Source organism: Nuphar pumila, chromosome 4 (assembly GCF_984573655.1).
Source record: "Nuphar pumila chromosome 4, dmNupPumi1.hap1.1, whole genome shotgun sequence".
Lineage (NCBI taxonomy): Eukaryota > Viridiplantae > Streptophyta > Magnoliopsida > Nymphaeales > Nymphaeaceae > Nuphar > Nuphar pumila.
The window spans coordinates 14,939,768-14,960,334 of record NC_143252.1 but is presented as its reverse complement, the minus strand read 5'-3'; the positions used below and the strand labels follow the sequence as shown (position 1 = coordinate 14,960,334).

Here is a 20,567-nt window from a genome sequence, read left to right as displayed (position 1 = left end):
AATATTAGCTTTTGTCAAACTTTATAAATTGTTAAACTTTAAGGATGTAAATTATGAGTTTCATCATTGTTCTTTAAATATTTTAAGTTTAATGTTCTGCAAATTGTGTATGTTTAAAAAGGACATAAGAGATTATCATAATTAAGTTAAAATCACATATATTTGTCATTGTTAACAAATCTACAGAAGCACAAATAATTGGCAAAATGAAGCACACATAAGTATGTTAGAATACTAATGATTTGCAAAATCTATATTCATTAAGAATTGTTTAATGAATTGTTTTTTTGTATTTATGTAGTTTTTAAATAAATTTCTCTAATGTATTATGTCTTTTATATATATCTTATGTAGTTCGAATACTTATAAACCAAAAAAGAAATGTAGTAATAGAAAGTCGTTCAAACCCCCAACCCTAACCCTAAGCAAGAAAACTATTATGGTACTTGAGGTACTTGTAAATGTCTCGAGTCATGTTTATGTGTTTATATTCAATTTTAAATATTAGTTTTGATATGTACATTTGTAATCAATTTTAATTGTTTATAAGAATATGTTGTTAAGAAAAGTCAAACTGAGCTGAAAGAATATGAATTTTACGAAGAAACTTTGATAAAAAGTGACCTAAGTATTAGGTTTACACATTCATTTGTTTGTTCTTTTGTTATGTTTATATATATACTTAAATGAATTTAACATGAATGTACCACATATATAGCATTTAGCAAGACTCATAGAAAGACTCAAAAAAACCCACAATCGAGACATGAAAAAAAAAAGAATTTGTCAATGATCGTTTATCTTACCCTTTATTTTCTTTTTAGTTTGAAAATCGATGTTTCTATTATTTTACTATCAACTAACAAAAACTAATTTATAAATATTGACTTGTCATAACAAATACTTACAACTAAAGAGCATCAAGAGGAGGTTTGTGGATGTTTGAATGTTGATGACATGATATATCTTTGGTTATATGCTGATAAGGTATTTGTTAGACAATATTGCATACATAACATACATAAATTTGGGGTGCCCAAAGTGACCTTAAACTCGATTTATATTGCAAATCTTATTTTCTATCAACTGAAGCAACACACATTGAGTTCTTTGAGAAATTGACCTGCAGGTGAAGGAGTTTAAGTTGTACAATTCAATTCGTAGCACAACTTGTATAGATAAGAATGTTAGTAGCATAGTAAATTAAGATTACTTATTTAAACATGATCTTATTGCTCTCTTGTACTCGACAGGTTTAATGTTTTGCTGCAGACTAAATTTTTTGCAGCGTGGATGAGCGATGATTGTTACTTAGAGTGGATGGTCTCACTTATAAATGGTATTCCTCAGCAAAAAAAATGAGTAATTACTTTTCTTATATATTTATTAATTCAATTAATGTTGTATATATGTTGTTGTCTTGGAATATGATTGTTATAGGTATGACTGTGGTATATTTGTCTTTTTGTACTTGCAATACTTGGGCAAAAACAAGAAATTGACCTTCACCTATATACATGTTTATATGTTCATGTTTGTGATGTTTATAAGAGATAAGCTATATTAGTTGTTTGTCAATAATCATTTTTTCATAATGATGTTACAAAGTGCAGGAACCATATGATTACATTCTATAAGAAAATGAGGAAGACGGCCGACAAGGAGGCAAAGAACAAAAAAAAATCGCAACAAAAAATAATAGATACCAAAAAGACAGATACATTCTATAAGAAAATGAGGAAGACTAATGTTGACAAGGAGACAAATAAAAAAAAAAATTGTAACAAAAAACAATAGAGACAAAAAAGGCAAAGGTTGCAGAGATAGAGGTTGCAGAGATGTGGGAAATTCTAGGGATTATATGTTGATGAGTATTATAATTTATGAATTGACAAACTTTAAGAATGTAAATTATGAGTTTAAATTTGTTCTTTAAATATTTCATGTTTAATTGGGCCAAAACATATATTTGATTAAATTTTTTATGTTAAATGAGTTTAAAATTTGTCAAACTTTATGAATTTTTAAACTTTAAGGATGTAAATTATAAGTTTCGTCATTGTTCTTTAAATATTTCATGTTTAATGTTCTGCAAATTTTGCATATTTAAAAAAGATGTGCAAAACATAAAAAATAGCAAAATTAGGTTAAAATCACATATATTCGTCATTATTCAAAATAATGTTTTGCAGAGTTTCGCATGATTACAGCTCTTTGTTTGCAAACTGGGTTACGAAAGTTCCAAAATTCCTTATGTTCGCAAAACATGTTTGTGGAGTTTCACATTCACGCAACTATTTGTTGTAAAACATTTAGGTTAAAATTGCATATCTTGTTTTGAAAATCACATGTGAGGAAAAACACTTATTTTGTATTGTGAAAGTCTTAATTTTTTAAAAATTGCATATGCAAATAGTTTTTATGAAAATTTTAAAATTTCTTATGTTCACAAAATCACATTATCTTGTGTTGAAATCGCAAATGAGGAAAAACACTTATTTTGTGTTACGAAAGTCTCAAATTTCTTTTAAATTGCATATATTCATCATTGTTAACAATATTTTTTACAGAGTTCTGCATGATCACAACTCCTTGTTCACAAAACTATTTTGCGAAAGTACTGAAACTTCTTATATTCATAAAACTTTTTTGTAGAGTTCGACATCCTTGCAACTCATTGTTGCAAAACATTTAGGTTAAAATCTCATATCTTGTGTTGAAACCACATATGAAGAAAAACACTTATTTTGTGTTGCAAATGTCTAGAAATTTTTTTAAATCACATATATTTGTCATTGTTCACAATAATTTTTTGTAGAGTTCCACATGATCACATATTGTTTTTTGAGGAGGTGACTGATTTCACATATTATTTATTACAGATTTTTCAAAAATCACTAACTCTTGATTATTATTCATAATAATTATTTACAAAGCTTTCTAAAATCGCAAACATATCATTTTTTGTTATAATTCAGTAGATATTTCTTATTATAACTCAACAAACATTTACAATTCAGTAGACATTAGTAATTCAACAAACATTTATATTCAAATTTAAAATTATACACAATTCACTTATAATATTCAAAACTACATACATTCATTGCATTTACAAAGCACTATTTACTTAATTACAATGATTTACAATTATAAAACATTGTTCACTTTTGTAGATGTCATAAGCGTGCTCATAGCTCCTTGATGACCTTAGCATAGTTATTGATAAGTTCAACTGGATTTCATATAATGAACTATTTTGCAGTCAACACATCCTTCAACACTCAAATTTCTTCCAATGCAAAAGCCAACTTTGCATCTACTCTACTTGCGATCCTTTTGTGCTTTTGACTCAGCGACCAATGTTTCTCCTCCTCAATTGACTTTTTTCTATAGGGATTGCTTGCAATATGCTAAGATTAAGTAACTACATCATCGTCATCGCCAACAAGTACCATAGAGAACAAGCCGATGTCTTCGCTATCATCGTCCCAGTCTTCAAGTTCGAAGAAAAATATGATAGGGTAATCATTTATTGTCAACAAGATTGTTTTGCTAACTGTGTTAGGGAAATCGATTGATTGCTGAACATAGCTAAATTGTCGGGCCACTTGGCTGACCATTTGGTGCTCAACTTCATTCATGTTATGCAACTAAATATCCATCTTTATAATGGTCTTTGCTTGTACAACCACATCATGTTTTTTCTTCTCCTCTGCGTCTTCGTAGGGGCACCACTTTAACTACATAATGAAGTTTCATTTATAGTTAGTGCTATATTGCATTACTTATATACAAATATGAAATATTATAAAAAATATTTACATTTGCCCTGGTCATTGTTCACAATAATTTTAAGTAATTGGCATTGTACATGTGATGACGCATGCTCTAGTATGAACATGTAAAGCTCTAAAAACTGATGTTGGTCCATTTTCTCTTGTATGATTTAGCCACCAAATTTCTAATAAAGGAAGAGGAAAGGAAGAAGAAAAAATTTATTTATATGAGAGGTACTAGTATTAGATGGTGTAATCAGATTCTTTGACTGAAATGTGTATCAAGGAAAATCCTCAAAACATGAGGCATTAGTGTGAAAAACATCCTAACAAAACTGCGTGGCTATCTAAGGATAGTGCAATGAGATTATCCCTCTTACCTAAAAATTACATTTGCAATGAGATTATTCTTTTTAACAAAAGCTTGGGTCCATCATGATAGTATAGAAAATCATCAGAAATATATGTTACTGGATCATGTCTGCAAGGAGGGATATGCTACTTGACAAGGAACCAGGCAAGATAGTGGATGTCATGTTCCTATGTGACAGGAACCCACAACCAAGACCATGTAAGATTCCCATATCACAAAGATCCAAAATGCTTGAATGCCCACAGTCTAGGCCATAACCATCATGACACAACAAAAGAATTTCGATCATCATTACAATTCTCATCTTTAAGAGACAGATATAAGAAGATAACAGCAGACCAAATACACTGTTGACATGGAAAACTTCAAAGAATAGGGATATTGGAGCCTATCTATTCCTTATTTACTTGAAGCCTGTATTAGTATTTCTTGCAGAAGTACACAGAAAAAAAGGTTTAGATATTCTCACTATTATATGACCAAGTTCGGTTCCCTTAAAACAATTGTATAATGTGTAGAACTGTGAAAGAAAGAATAACACTATTTAAAACATCCAAGTGAAGATAGAACAAGAACCTCCCAAGTTGAAGACAATTCGATATTTCTTTTTTTCATGAAGAATGGGGAAACCACCCCCACGATCAGAGACCTAGTGGCGCTGGCTAAGCCTGTCATACCTAAGGTGGCTTTCATGATGGTGTAAACTCAAGGCGCACCCCTTTCCCTCAACGAGTCGCTTGGCTAATCCCTCCAAATAGATGGTGCACCAATAATAGCACTATTATTGGAAGCACAAAATACAGAGAAAGTTATATCAAGCTATTATAAAAATGCAATTGATCCTCTTCCCTACCGAGGGTTGTTAATGGTGATATACAAAATAAGTTAGAGTTGCGTTCATGCCCACAAAGCAAGGGACATTGTAGCTGAGCCAAGCATCAAAGCAACATAAGCCGCTTTGCTCATCCACGGAGCCGAGGACATGTTTTTGTTATGAAAGAAATCAACAGCAACAATGAGAATCCCAGATGAAATGGATCCCAATAGCCCCTCCATAATTAGTGCTTTGGGACTACTATCATGGTATCCCATCAACCAGAATACGATCATTCCCACTACAATCCCCCTGAAGTCATGACAGAGAACATCATACACATGTAGGTCGTCGTTCCAACTCCCAAACCAGCACAAAAATAAGATTCTGACACTAGATTCAGAGAAAAGATCCACCATCAAAATTTTAATATTATGTCACTTTCATTGATGATTTTAGTACCTGCGCAATGCAGCCACCAAGTCCCATGCTTTCAAAGATTTGATGGAAAGCCAATGCGGCCACCAGAGGCTTGATGGTACACCGGTCTTGGGACATGCCCACAGTAACACCAATGATAACAGAATGAAAAATTATGCCAATTTCCAACACCTGTGAAAACAATTTCTGTTTCAGCTGGGTGAACTCATCAACCTGCTGCTGTTGGCTATGGCAGCAGGGAACAACAGCACCACCCAATTCCAACTCTGCAACTTTGCGCGGTTGCATCTCAGTCTTGATCGGGATGTACTGATTGCTTGGCTTGTGAGAGTGAGCAGTGGCCAAAGTGTCCACCAACAAAGTGAGCAGAGCACCAACCACACTCACCAAACCAGCAAGGGGAAGTCCTTCCATGGGTGGTGAGTTGAGATGCTGCAGTCGGTGAGCACATCGAAGGCAGCACATGAACCAGAGAAGTAAAGAGAATTACATGAGGAGGATCTTGTCATAGGTTGGCTTGCCATTCAAGTGGCAGGCAAGGAGTACAAGAAAGGATATGCCACCGACACTCGCGATGAAGATGTCTGTGATAGCTGATAGCTTCAGATCAAAGACTCCATGGTCGTCCCTGTCAGAGTTGTCAGTTGAGAAAGCGGGAAAGGGAAGCGATACGAGAAGCGGAAAGCGAAGCACTTGTAAAAATTTAAGAAGTAGGAAGCGCGAGATGACTTAGAAGCGAACCAGGAAGTGTCTTGGAAGTGACTTAGAAAGCATCTCAGAAGCGACCTATGAAGTGAAGAAGGCGACGACGTATGATTCGGATGAAAAGCGAAAGAGAAACAAATAAGAATCAAAAGGAAAGCAAAAATATAATTATATATATTTATTTTATCAAAAAATAAGATTTATGTCATCATTTATAAAATGAAACATGTATCTAAGACAATAAATAATATAAGTTGCAATTATCTAACAAATGCATCATATTGCAACTTTCAAGCATTTAAAAAATAATACATCAAGAGAAGATCGTAATTCACATTTTTGTTTCTACCATTTAACAAATGCATGCAAGCACTAAATAATGCATTAAAAAAACTAATAAATTTGATAAAAAAATATACTTTTTTAATAAAAGAATCAAATGATTTGATTATTATAAATCTTGTGATCTCTGCAACATAGAAAATAAGAAATCAATAAACTCAAAGATTACATAAAGATATGATTAAATTTTTAAGCTATAAAGTCTTACACTGTAAACTATACGCTATAAAGTTCGAAACTGTAAAGTGTAAACTTAAAATTAATATAATCCACTACTTCACTTCATCATGCAAGCTTCAAAATAAAAAGTACATATCAAACCAACAAAATATTATAAGACCATGGCAAGAAAATAACATAAAAGTTTCTAAGTTAGACTACTCCAACTACATCATCAAAAGAATAATTAAGAATTCAAGAGTTCATTTCATTATCAACAATCTATAATCTGTCATCTTTCTCTTCTCCTTCAAGTCAACAATAAATCAAGAACTTTCTGCATCATCACATCCTCCTTGTCCTCCATGACCATGCTTTATGCTCCTTCCTTCATTTCCTATAATGAATATGTTAAAAAATTAAAATATTCAAAAACCTTAATTTAAAATTATATATATATATAATAAAATAAAAAATACAAGATCAACACACCTTACCTAGGTCTCCTGCTAAAGAAACGATCAATCCGGCCTTGAGGAACTGATGATCGCTCTTGTATATCTGCACTAGTTCTACTAGCTCTATTGAATTGATTTGTATCATCTTCAACTTCATTTATACATATGATTATTGGAGGCAATGAAGCTCTTGGTTGTACATCTTTGGATTTGGATTTGGAAATAATGCTTGATTGTTGTGCACTATCATCCAAATCTCTCAAATGCATGTCTTTTAATCTCAACGTATTTTTTTATAATAGAAATTTTTGGATTGATATCTCATTTTCGACTAGGTTCTTCTTTATAGCGATTGTTACACATTTTTATAACAAGAATATAAAATATGAATGCTAATAAATAATCAATGATAGAAAAAAAGGAAAAAATTATCAAAACAAAAGTATAACACTTTAATTATACTTATCAATCAATCAAAGATTAAAATGAATATACACAAATGTATCAACATGATCTTCATTGAGCCTATTTTGTTTAACATTGTAAATATAACTACAGGTGCTCCACGCTTTTTCTATAGAAGATGTGTTAATAGGTTGAGATAAAACCTTAATGACTAATGCTCTCAACTCAGGTGTATCACCACCATAAAAATGCCACCAATTAAGGATTATCATTGTATGATTCAATGCATCTATTCTTGCTACATTTCGGCTAAATCTTTTATTTCTTGATGCAAAAGCCATAAGTTATGACCTATAAAGTGTAGAGAGCTCTTCATTTCCAGTAGATATGACTTCAAGCACGAGCATCGCATCATCTAAGATATCATTATCCTTTTTTGCAGAAAAAAAATGTTTAATAACTATAACAAGAAAATACAAATAAAATAATTAAATAATTAAATCATTAAACTTTATTAAATAGATAGAATAATTTTTTTACCAGGAGAAACTCATTTGACCCCTCCTACTTTTGAGATCTTGAGATACTCTGACTCGTAATATTTTGTAGTAAGCATGTGGGCTAGACTATGAAGATGTACATTCATTCTATCCTATCTATTTGAGACAATCTTATGAATCTTTTTATACAAATCTGGTTGTTCTTTTAGATTATTTTTTATTTCCCCCAACATGTTGTCAATGCCTTCATACACTTCACCAATTATAGGGCCTTCCTGATCACAAAATTTAATCATCTTATATATGAGTTTTGTAATCAATAATGCTAAACGAACAAAATCTCAATATTCTTCATCAAGAACAGTTGTTTCTATTATAACAACCCTTTTTTCATAGTTTCATCAGTGCATGATTGCTTCTACTCTCTGAAACGACTATGAGCCTCAAGCTCTCCCTCACATTAAACAAGCGCTTTAAAGTAGTATAATGTGAAGCAAACCTTGTTTTTGCAATCTTTATTAGCTTTAATTTTTTATTGCTTCTAAAGATTGCTAGTGCTTTTAAATGATTTGTGATATACTTCACAATTTCTTTACTCTACAAATATGTTTCTCTCAACCAATGAAACTCATGTGCCAAATCCTTGAAGATCAAATTAAGTGTGTGCACAACACAAGGTGACTAAAAAACATACTTATACGTTTGTTTTAATTCTTCACCTGCTAACTTGTAATTTGCTGCATTGTTTGTAATTACTTGTATTACATTAGAAGGCCCCACAAGTTTATATCTCGTATTAAAAAACTTGGTAATATTTATAGTTGATTATTGCACATTAGAAAAATCACTTGTATATAAGAACATCGAGCCAAAACAATTTGATGCAAATATATTTATCAACTGTATGTTCTTGATATTTGTCCAACCATCTGAGATAATGAAAACTCAAAACTCCTCAAACTTTTCTCGAAATTCATTTAACGCCTTATAAACACACTCTTTTTCACTGTCAAACAACATTGTTCGGGCTTTTTCATATGATGGGGGTTTATATCCAGACATTTTACTACTATAGATATAATTTCTTCCCAATACGGTGATCGAAGCACATTGAAAGGTATGCCATTTGCACACAAATATTTGATAATTTTATGATCTATATCATTTCTTTCTATCTTTTTTAAAGGTTTCACGAATATCAACTATGTTTCGACTTTCACTAGAAGATGTAGTTATACTAATAGGCTTCAATTTATGAATTCTTGATCTCCTTAACTCAAATGCACTTGATGAAACCTCCACTAATCGAACTTGCCTCTTAATTTTTCTTGCCAATTATATATTTTTTGCAGTTACGGGACAAAAGGCAGTCCCAACACTTTTTCCCTTTAAAGCTCTCATAAGATGTGCAAAAACTCAAGTATATGACCCATGATAAATATTTTTGCAGTGCCTGCACATAAAAACTTGAGTTCCACATTGCTTTCCTTGCCCACTCTTCTTTTGTTTCAATACATTACGATATAACACTGTTGTTTTATGTATGCTAGGTGGTTCATCATCTTGATCATCTTTAGAATAGTAGTCATCTAAGTCATATTCTTCTTCATCTTTCTCATCAAAACAATTTTCTTTTTTATCCTCAAACTGATATGAACAATCAGAAGACTCATTGCCCTTTCTTGCATTGTCATCCCCAACACCACTAGACGATTCATGCTCCAAGTCTAAATTGTATAAAGAATCATCATTGTCATCATAATTGTCATGATCATACCTTATGATGGTCATTAATGAAGCAAAGAATAGGCAAATATACATATATCATAAAAGTATAGGAATCAACCTAAAACACTTTAAAATTTTAAATAAGCATCATTCATAGAGGTGAAAGATCTATCTATAATATACTATGATGAAGCAGACAAAATTAAAAAAAGAAAAAGAGAAAAAGAGAAAAAGAGAAAAAGAAAAGAAGTTCTTTCAAAAGATTGCATTTATAAAAAATTGTTAAACAAAGACAACATTACAATGTAGAAAGACAAAATTCAGTTTGACACTAAATGGAAATTGGGTGAGGTAAATGTAATATGAGACAAAAATATGCATCTCAAGTCTCAACAGATTAAGACCATTAAAACATATATGGTTGTCTTTATACTGAGACAAGTTCACAAGGACAAATGGATGACAATAAAAAAGAATGTAGATAACAAAAGAACTCGATTATGCAGCACATCAAGTACCAGTTCTTGCTACCCATGGACAAGTTACCTTCAGCCTAATACTTATAGTAATTAATTTAAAGTCATTCATCTAAATATGAAAAACTTGGACCAGCAAAGTTGTTGGAGCAAATGCATTACTTCTTCATAGAAATTAACAATATGAATCATTAATTACTCTTTCTGAAGTCTCCATCAAACAATTGGCTACCAATCTAAAGATTCTAAACACACAAAGTGAAAACTCAGATGGCTCAACAAATACATTTTGTCTAATCTAGAATCTAGACATACTAAAAAATCAATTTATGTCATGCTACAATCATCTATAAAGTCTGACAAAGTAATGCAAACATATATAAAACCAGATGTATTCCAAAAGACATATTACAACCTCAAAATTGTTAGAGGAAAAGGGCAAAGCAATCAATTGTGAACAATTTCAAACTTTGGGAACCCAGATCGGAAAAAAATGCACTTGATGAAACCTTGCAGCAACTGAGCAAATAAGGATCTGAATGGGCTTCTGTAGGTTCACCTATGGAAACTTGTTACGACTTCTCCTTCCTCTAAATGATAAGGTTCAGTGAACTTTCTGCGACGTCGTAGGCGGCGAATCGCCTCCATCATTGTGATCCGACACCGGACCATTCAATCGGTAGGAGCGACCGACGATAAGTAAGGATAGAAATCATCACCGGTTGGTAGAGGTCGTCGGACGTCGGAAATGTCATAAAAAAGGTCACCACAAAGGTCATGAGAGAAGGTCGCCAAATCGGCTGAGTGAGAGAGGGAGGAAGAGAGGCTCAAAAAAGGCGTGAAAAAAAACCCTAAGCCTCTTTCGAGTTTTATTTTTTATGACTTTTTAAAATTTCCTATTTTACCCTTAATGAAAAAAAATTCTTTAAAAAAAAAAGATAAAATGGTAAAATGCTTATGCGTACCCCATTAAAAGGGTGTGCGTCCCCCTTTAATGGAGTACGCGTACCCTTTTAAAGGGGGAGGCGTACCCCATTAATGGGAGACACGTACCTATCATAAGCATGCGCTTCTCCGTGCATTTTGAAAGCACTATGGTCCCTGCACTGCTCCCTGGAAGAGGCCTCACCATGGCAACCCATGGCTGCTGCTGCTGCTGTATGTGGCTTTGCTGATCAAATGGAGGACTTTGTCAAGACAAGACTTTGTGGTGTGAGCCTACGTATCACTGTAAAAACCTTTACAAGTTACTATGCCAACAACAAACAAGTGGGTAATATGTTTGTTCACTGATTTTTAATCATACAATCTTATAAAGGATCTGTCAGGCCATTACAATTGTCTGATTCTGATGGGGGACACATTACTTTCAATTAAATGCTCTGCTGACACTGCTAGAATTGTCTTTATTCCTTTTTTATAACTAGCTTAGTGCTTGCTCTTTCAAAAACTAAAAAGAGAAAAGCCAAGGGATTGTGGTGGTGCTTTGCCTGCGAACCCATAAAACAGATGTTCTACTCATTCCAATAATTAGGTAAGCTTTTATTAAACCCATTGGGCTACTAAAACTTGTATAAGATGATTTTATCTTGGGATTGTTGGTGCTAGCAAGCAACAAACCATGATAACCACAAAAGTTGCAAAAAATTGGACCTCAAACACCACACTGAAAGACCTTTCCCCAAATATTCTCATCCAATAGCGCTGCCATCATTTAATAAAAAATAAATGCCTTATTAAATACTGTAAATTTTGTTTGGCATTGTGCCCTTTAAAGTAGACTACAGATGGAATGTGGAGTCTGTGGACCTTTATGTGCGATTTGAGTCCTCCTATTTGGAGGCATAATTGGTATAGAATAAACAGATCATTTTTGTTGACCAATGCACGTAGGTTGCAGCCCACGGTCTGCTTTCTTTTCTCTAGACTCACAAACCCCAACCAAGCCTACCTGGCTATCACCCCTTATTTTGCCATTAGTGGTTGAAGGAATGACAAACTTGATGTTTTACTGCCCACAAGGGCTCCGCTCATCTAATAGTGGCGACTTGTGAATGTCACCAAGTTGACGGGATGTCACAAGTTCGAAACCTTCACTCATCTTACATACAGGAGAATAAATGTCGTCGGACTTGGAGTGTTTGGCTTGTAAGAAATAGGTTTAAAATTCAAATCCCATTATTCTTCCAAAAAAGATGGTACCAACTACCAAGAAGATGTGAAAGTGTAAACTGTAGAAAATGAGTTGCCGTGCAAGGTGTAGATCATAAATGATAGTCAATGGCTATGTTAGAATTTACAAGGGTATTTTAGATTCCTTTTTTTTTGGTAGATCTGACTTTATGAACGTGATATAAAGGGTTTGTTTAGTAGAAAATGAGTTTTGAATCCCTAAGCAGGTTTTTTAAGGGCTTCAAAAATCAAGGCACTAAAATTTCATGACTCAAAAAATCATATTTTTAGATCGAAATAACACAATCTAAGGAAATAACACAATCTAAGGTTTGATCCTTAGCAAACAAACCGTGTTTAACACATCTATTCGGTCTGATTGAGTCAATAAAGCTTGAACCTATCATTTACAGCTCAATAGTACTGTACCTTCAATAGCACCAAACATGTATGTAAGATTTTACAAGGATTGAAAAATCAAGGGCCTACAATGTACCAAATTTTCAACTCTCATGAAATCATATTTTTACATTAAAAAAAACTACAATCCAAGAGTTGATTCCTACTATTTTTATCATGCTAAACATATCTATGGGATCAGATTTGGTCAAAACAACACCTCCCCCCCCCCCCCCCCCCCGTTTCTATGATTCCAACTAGAGGGTTCCTTGCCTATGATGGTAGCAAATGTTATCTCAAGTATATATATATATATATATATATATATATATATATATATATATATATATATATAGATAGATAGATAGATAGATATATAGAGAGAGAGAGAGAGTTTATTTCGCCAAGGAAAGGAAAGGGGAACATAGTATGGAACATAGTATACTAAGTGCATAAAAGTTTTGGGTGGAAATGTATGTCCAATGGAGGAAACATGATAAGTACAATATTTTAACCATGGGATTGAGAGATAAGCTACATGTATACCGCTTATACATCTTTTGGAGCACTACAGGCTTCTAATGCCAAGAAAGGAAGAATCCAACATTAAAAAACGTTGACTAAGATGAGATGCTAATGTTTAAGGGCAATGTTTTCAGCTGGAAGCCAAGGAACGGTCCACTTCTTTTCTATAATCGGAAAGAGATATTGACTGCAAGCCTTCCTTCCCAACAGAACAGAGTTAAAAAAGCAGCACGGAGGAATTAGTTCAAGCTCCACCTTTCCAATTAATACCATCATTGCACAAGTTACGGAGGTACCACTACCATACTTACATAGCAGATATGCCTCTACATCATATAGAAAGTGCCTGTGGAACCGCTATCTGGACACCCTCCAAACCTGGTGGTGAGGGTAACACTGTTAAGAGAAATATCACATAATAGCTATTGTGAAATAAATGCCTTGGTCAATCATATCTCCAACTCCCTAAGGCACTGAGTGGAGTTCCAAAAGAGTAAAAAATGCACAGACATACATATGCATGAATAAGACCCCCCAAAAATGAAGATTGGTCTAAACAAAATTTTGTAATAGATTGAATTATTTCCACTGGGATCATAGTAGCACCAATTGCTAACACAGCAGGCCTTGTGTTTCAGATTTGCAGTATTGGGATTTGGAATCATCTGGATCAAGAATTACCCACTTAGAAGATGAAGATGAAACAGAAGGAGATCTAAACACTATCTAGTCTTTGAAAAGCTCTTTTTGAGGCCAATGACACCTGCCATCTCTTGGCGACAATAAGGTCAAAGCTGCTGGAATCAAGTCTTACACAGTATCCCCAATATATTTTGCATTTTAAGATGTTAGGGAAAGGTAAAACACCAACCTCTCAGAGATACTGAAATGATCAAGGGAAGGATTTAAATTATGAGTATACCCAGCTCCTAGCACCTTCCATCTTGAAAATTGAAGGGAGGCGGGGGTGTGGGGTGGGAGAAACTCTGCAAGTTCTATGAAATGTGAAACATCAACAACACATAATTGAAAGCGATAAACAAAGAAACAAGTGGTGATTGATATCTTCAAATACAAAAATTCAAGAGAATCCTTTTTCACCCTACAAGTTGTTTAGTTGTGTGAAATGTTTGAAGAACTAAAGTACTTTGGAAAAACATGAAAAGGAAAAGGAGAACCTATAACAACCACAAGGAGTTCGTACTTAAATTTCTTGGAGCACATTCAAGTTGTCATTGGAAAATGCGTCTTTTGCATTTCAAGTAAGATTTCGCTCATAAATAAATTCAAACACACATCAATCTTCTTCTCTACTGTCCAAACATCTGCATCTGTCATCAATAATCATCAAATTTTCGCATTCATTTGCCATCATAATTGAAGGATACACAAATTTTATCACGGGTTTCTGCAAAATAAAGAGAGAATACAGAAATTCCCACACTGGGGGGGGGGGGGGGGGGTAGGTTACTCACCGAGAAGCACAATGCCCAATTCTCAGAAAGACTCACCCCAACACAAGAAAAACCAAAATTACACCATTATTTCCTCGTTCTCATATGAAAATTCTGAAATCTCCGTTCCGAAATATAAACACCCATTTCCTCAATTTCATCAACCAACCAAAAGTACAAGAGAAAATGATGGGAAATTCACAACAGGAAGCAACACCCTTTTACATCAGAAAAAACCAGAGTTGCAGATTGGGGTGTACCTATTGAGTTGGGTCTTCGGAGAAGCGAGCATCAAAGGGAGCGGAGGAGTGGGGATGGCCGCCGGCGGAGGCGTTGGGGTTGCCAGAGCCGTGCTGGAGCTCGAGGACGAGCCAGCGGACGGCCTTGCTCATCTGCTCGAGGCGGACGGCGCTGATGGGGGCGAGGCCAGGGGCGTCGTGGGAGGGGACGGGGCCGGCGGCCTCGTCGACCAGGCACTCCGACCCGATGCGCTGCTTCGCCGACTCCACGAACTCCTCGGCGCGGTCACACGCCACCCGGAAGAGCTCCCACCGCTGCTTGAAGACCTCGATGGCGGCGTCGGTCGCCAATGACTTGTGGCCGCCGGAGAGCTCGTTGGACTCGAAGACGCCCGCCGCCGCCCCCATGAAGTCCTGGAACGCCTGGTTCAGTGCCTCCACCACGCACTCCATCCTCCTCCTCCTGCTGCTTCACCACCACCCACCACAAGAGAGAGAGAGAGATGATGCCCAAAACTAGGAAGGAAAGAGAGAGGGACTCGAATCGTGCCGAAAAGCCTCAAGACACTGTCAAAAATATCGCCGTCATGATTTTGTCACGATAATTTTGAAGGTTTAATTGTATAATACCCCCAAAATACGATATTTTCATGATATTGCCTGTTTAAAAAATACTACGCTCTTATTGTGATATCATTGTGACAGAGAAACAAATTTTTTTTGTAGGTAGCTTTTTATGTTTATTTTTTAATATATATATATATATATATATATATATATATATATATATATATATATATTACATGTATTTTATATTTTTATAATAAATCTCACATTCTCACGACATTGATGCTTTTAATGGTAATTTTTTATGAAAAATGTGACTTTTTATATTTACACTGAGAAACTTCTTCAAGATCATAGACTGCCTGACATACTTACTATCATTGTTGTGCTTACCCTTGCCTCCAATTGTTTTTATTTAACTTCATAATTTTTTTTTGCACTTTTGTAATTTGTTTATTGTTGCCTATATTTTTTATCAAAATTACAAAAAATATAAACATTTTCAATTTCACACGAGATTTTGACTGTCGCGATCTGTTGTTCTAAGCGTTCAAAATGGTTTTAGCTGTTTAACCATTTTGGAGGACGGTTGACCAATAAATCTTTTAAGACCTTTTTCCATTACTCATACTTATGTTAAACATATTGACTAAGTTTGACTCTTGATTGCATCCAAGCCAAGTTGACCAATTGACCTACCTCAAGTGCACTTGTTCTTAACTATTCTTCACTTATTCTTCACAGTGAGCTTTGGTTTATATAACATCAAGGGCACGTTCGGCTGCTCTTTTAAAAAAAACATGAGTGTTGTGAATGCTGTGGAGACTGGTTCATCCACAGAGATATGGCATAGAAGGCTCGGGCATATGAGCAAGAAGGGATTGCAAGTCCTAGTTAAGAAAGAGCTTCTGACGGGTGCAGCAGGTACATCTTTGGAACCTTGTGTTCATTGCTTCCATGGTAAACAGGACAAAGTTTCTTTCCATAGAAGCATTGCATATAGAAAATCTCATGTTCTAGATCTTGTACATTATGATGTCTGTGGACCTTTGAAGGTCAAGACACTTGGTGGTGCATTGTACTTTATGACTTTTATTGATGATCACTCTAGGAAAGTCTGGGCTTATACACTGAGAACTAAAGATCAAGTTCTAAATGTATTCAAGCATTTTCAGACCATGACTGAAAGAAAAATTGGCAGGCAGTTGAAGTGTGTTCGCTCGAATAATGGTGGCGAATACATTGGGTCATTTGATTAGTATTGCACCAATCATGTCATCAAGCATGAAAGGACTGTGAGGATGACACCTCAATAGAATAGGGTTGCTGAGAGAATGAATCGCACCATCCTTGAGAGAGTCAGATGTCTGCTGTCACAATCTAAATTGCCAAGATCTTTCTGGGGTGAGTCAATGAGGACAACAACTGATCTTATCAACTTGTCTCCTTCTATTCTCTTGAAAGAAGATGTTTCAGAGAAAGTTTGGACAGGGAAAAAACCTTCCTATGAACACTTAAGAGTATTCGACTGCAGAACTTTTGTTCATGTTTCGAAGAAAGAGAAGTCCAAGCTTGATCCAAGAGCCAAGCAGTGCATATTCCTTGGCTATGGACATAAAGAATTTGGCTACAGACTCTATGATCCTATTGATAAGAAGGTGGTCAGAAGTTGAGATGTTGTCTTCTTGGAAGATCAGACCATTGAAGACATTGGTAAGTCTAAGCCATCAGAGTCCAGTAAAGGTGATCTTGTTGACTTAGATCCCCTTGATGCGCCAGGTGTTCAAGATTTCATGGAGGAGATGCCACCTCCTCATAATGATGCAAAGGAAGGATATGATAAGACGAAAATTGAGGGGGAGCCAACACCCCAAGAGTCACTTCCTCAGACTCCTATAAGGAAGTCTACTAGAGAGAAACAATCATCCAGAAAATACTCATCGAATGAATATGCGATGATTACAGATCAAGGTGAGCCAGAAACCTTTGAAAACGTTTTGGAGGACGAAAACCAAACTGAGTGGACTAAGGCAATGAAAGAGAAAATGATTTCATTGCATGGGAATCACACATTTGATCTGGTAAAGACACCTAAAAGGAAGAAGGTGTTGAAGAACAAGTGGGTCTTCAGGCAGAAGACTGATGGGATCAACTCTCAACCTAGATACAAGGCACGGCTTGTAGTGAAAGGTTTTGCTCAGAAGAAAGGAGTTGATTTTGATGAAATCTTCTCACCAGTTGTAAAGATGTCCTCCATCCGAACTGTGCTCGGTATAGCTACAAGCATGAATTTGGAAGTTGAGCAGCTTGATGTGAAGACTGCATTTCTGTATGATGACTTGGAAGAAGAAATTTATATAGAGCAACCTGAGGGCTTTATTGACAAGGGTAAAGAACACCTAGTTTGCAAGCTAAAGAAGAGTTTGTATGGATTGAAGCAAGCATCAAGGCAGTGATATAAGAAGTTTGATTCCTTTATGACTGAGTATAGATATTCAAGAACTTCCACAGACCATTGTGTGTTTGTGAAGAAATTGTCAGATGGTAATTTTACCATTCTCTTGCTTTATGTGGATGATATGCTGATTATGGGCCAAGACATCAGTAGGATAAACAAGTTAAAGTTGAAGCTAAGTGAGACCTTTGCCATGAAGGATTTAGGTCCAGCAAAGCAGATTCTTGGGATGAGAATTGTTCATGACAGATCACATGGGTTGATCTAGTTATCACAAGAGAAGTATATCAGAAAGGTTCTTAAGAGGTTCAACATGGACAAAGCAAGGCCTGTTAATTGTTCACTTGCATGCCATTTCAAACTTAGCTCAAGTCAATGTCCTGCAAATGATGAAGAAGGAATTGAGATGTAGAAAATTTCCTATGCTTCGGCAGTAGGTACGTTGATGTATGCTATGGTCTGTACTTGACCATACATAGCTCATGCTGTTAGAGTTGTTAGTCAATTTCTGTCAAATCTAGGGAAGGAACACTGGGCAGCAGTGAAATGAATTCTGAGGTGTCTTCAGGGCACTTTGAAGTTAAGTCTGTGTTTTGGAAAAGGTGAACCTATTCTTGATGGGTTCACAGATTCTGATATGGTTGGTGATGTAGACAGTAGGAAGTCTACTTCTACGTATTTGATTACTCTTGCAGGGGGAGCAGTTGCATGGCAGTCGAAATTACAGAAATGTATAGTTCTCTGCACTACAGAAGCTGAGTTCATCTCCATTACAGAAGCCAGTAAGGAATTGTTGTGGGTGAAGAAATTTTTGCAAGAGTTGGGCTTGAAGCAAGAAGAGTATGTTCTTCACTGTGATAGCCAGAGTGTGATTCACTCGAGTAAGAATTCCTCATTTCATTCAAGATCAAAACATATCGATGTTCGATACCACTGGATTCGAGACGTCTTGAATGAAAAATTGTTGCAACTGGAGAAAGTACATACTGATGACAATATATCAGATATGTTGACCAAGTCATTGCCCAAGGACAAGCATGAGAAGTGTTGATTCCTAGCAGGAATGGAAGAAGCTTCCACATAAGTCGGGAAGGGAGAGAATTGTTGGGTTTCCCTCCTTTGTGGGATTCATTGGTTTGATGCACATTCAATATCGCTACAGAATTCCAAGCATGATGCCTGATCTTCTTGAAGACGATTTTCGTATTCCCTGGATAGCGATTTGTAGAAGTCCTCTCAGCTGAATGACGATTCAGCTGTTCAGAGTTTGAGGATCAGCGATTTGTCGATAACGATTTGGCGAAGAGTGATTTAACCTAGATAGCGATTTGTGGTATCGCTGCATAGTGATTTGTAGTAGTCGCTGGATATCGATTTGTAGTAGTCGCTGGATAGTGATTTGTGGCTTCAGGTGGATAGCGATTTGTGGCTTCAGGTGGATAGCGATTTGTGCTAATGCGCTTCAGGCGCATTGTAAGTTATGCAAGACGTTTAGTCTTCCACATTAAATACGGGTCTCGTCCTCCATTTAAGGGATGAATGAGAGAGCAAAATAAGAAGCAGAAGAGAGCGAAAAGGGGGAGAAACTCTTTTAATGCACCGAAAGGATGTGAAGTGAACAAAAGCAAGAAGTGTTGCTACACTTCTTTCAGGACAGCTTCGTCAAGCTGGTTTTTCAGATCATTCGTTCTTTGTTCCTTAGTGAGGTATATCCTCTTGTTCATTTCGTTACACCTTGTGTGTTTGTAAGGCTTATGCCTTTTGGCCACTCTGTAATCTTTGTTTGAAGAAAGTGGAAGTTGATGACCTTTTGGTCGCCATAGACGTACCTCAGTTGAGAGAGAACCACGTAAATCGTTGTGTGTTGTTTTGTTTATGATGTTGGTTTGTTTTAGTTTTATTTCTTTCAATGTCATTGCATTATTGTTTTCATCGATTCACACTTGTGGGGAGACTCGGTATGTCCGTTTTAACCCCAACAAAGAACCCTTTCAAAGGACAACTCTATTGAAGCATTTTCCAGCAGAAAAATTGTGGTTGTGCACCAGTCGATAACGATCAAAGTGAATACAAAATTAATGAAATACATTGATCTCCACGTCTCTGCATTTTAATGACATACTAGTTGAACATAAAGAAATGAGATTGAGCCCTCGAGGGAAGTAAGAGAAAATGGTAGTTGCTGCAATTTTGAGAGCATATACGAGTTTAATGTGAAAACCTGTTTTTTATTAACTATAAAAAATTAGGTGCATTTTTGGAAAAATTTCATATGATTGGCGGATTTTTTGAATTATGCTGATAAATACGACATCAGTTTGAAAATTTTACCCTGCAAAATAATGTCAAATTGAATGAAAATTCGTTACAATTTTTTTCCCCAAAAATTACCTTGTAATTCTTTTTTACAAAGACATATTAAAGTTTAAACAGAGTTTTGCTTACTATGGAGGTAGCATTATTAATTAGACAAAGACAGACGGGAAACATTAGGACCCATTTGCTTGATGGATGCACATCCCTCGAAAAACATCTATCATCAAGTGGTAAAATATTTGGGGCCTGTTTGTGTCATG

At 35.3% G+C, this 20,567-nt stretch overlaps 2 pseudogenes across 5 annotated transcripts; both read right to left on the bottom strand.

Annotated features, from left to right (window-relative positions):
* Window positions 1–3,465: 3,465 nt before the first annotated feature.
* LOC149839466 (mediator of RNA polymerase II transcription subunit 32 pseudogene) lies at window positions 3,466–15,480 on the bottom strand (annotated as a pseudogene). Of its 5 annotated transcripts, none has more exons than XR_016431487.1 (3): window positions 14,991–15,480; window positions 14,148–14,271; window positions 13,197–13,654 (listed from the first exon to the last, which is right to left on the bottom strand). The product of XR_016431487.1 is annotated as a mediator of RNA polymerase II transcription subunit 32 pseudogene, transcript variant X2 (transcript). The 5 variants fall into 5 exon arrangements; XR_016431488.1 differs by having other exon boundaries at window positions 14,148–14,262; XR_016431489.1 differs by lacking the exon at window positions 14,148–14,271 and having other exon boundaries at window positions 13,197–13,471; window positions 13,588–13,654.
* On the bottom strand, window positions 5,050–11,322 carry LOC149839467 (zinc transporter 6, chloroplastic pseudogene; annotated as a pseudogene).
* Window positions 15,481–20,567: the final 5,087 nt, after the last annotated feature.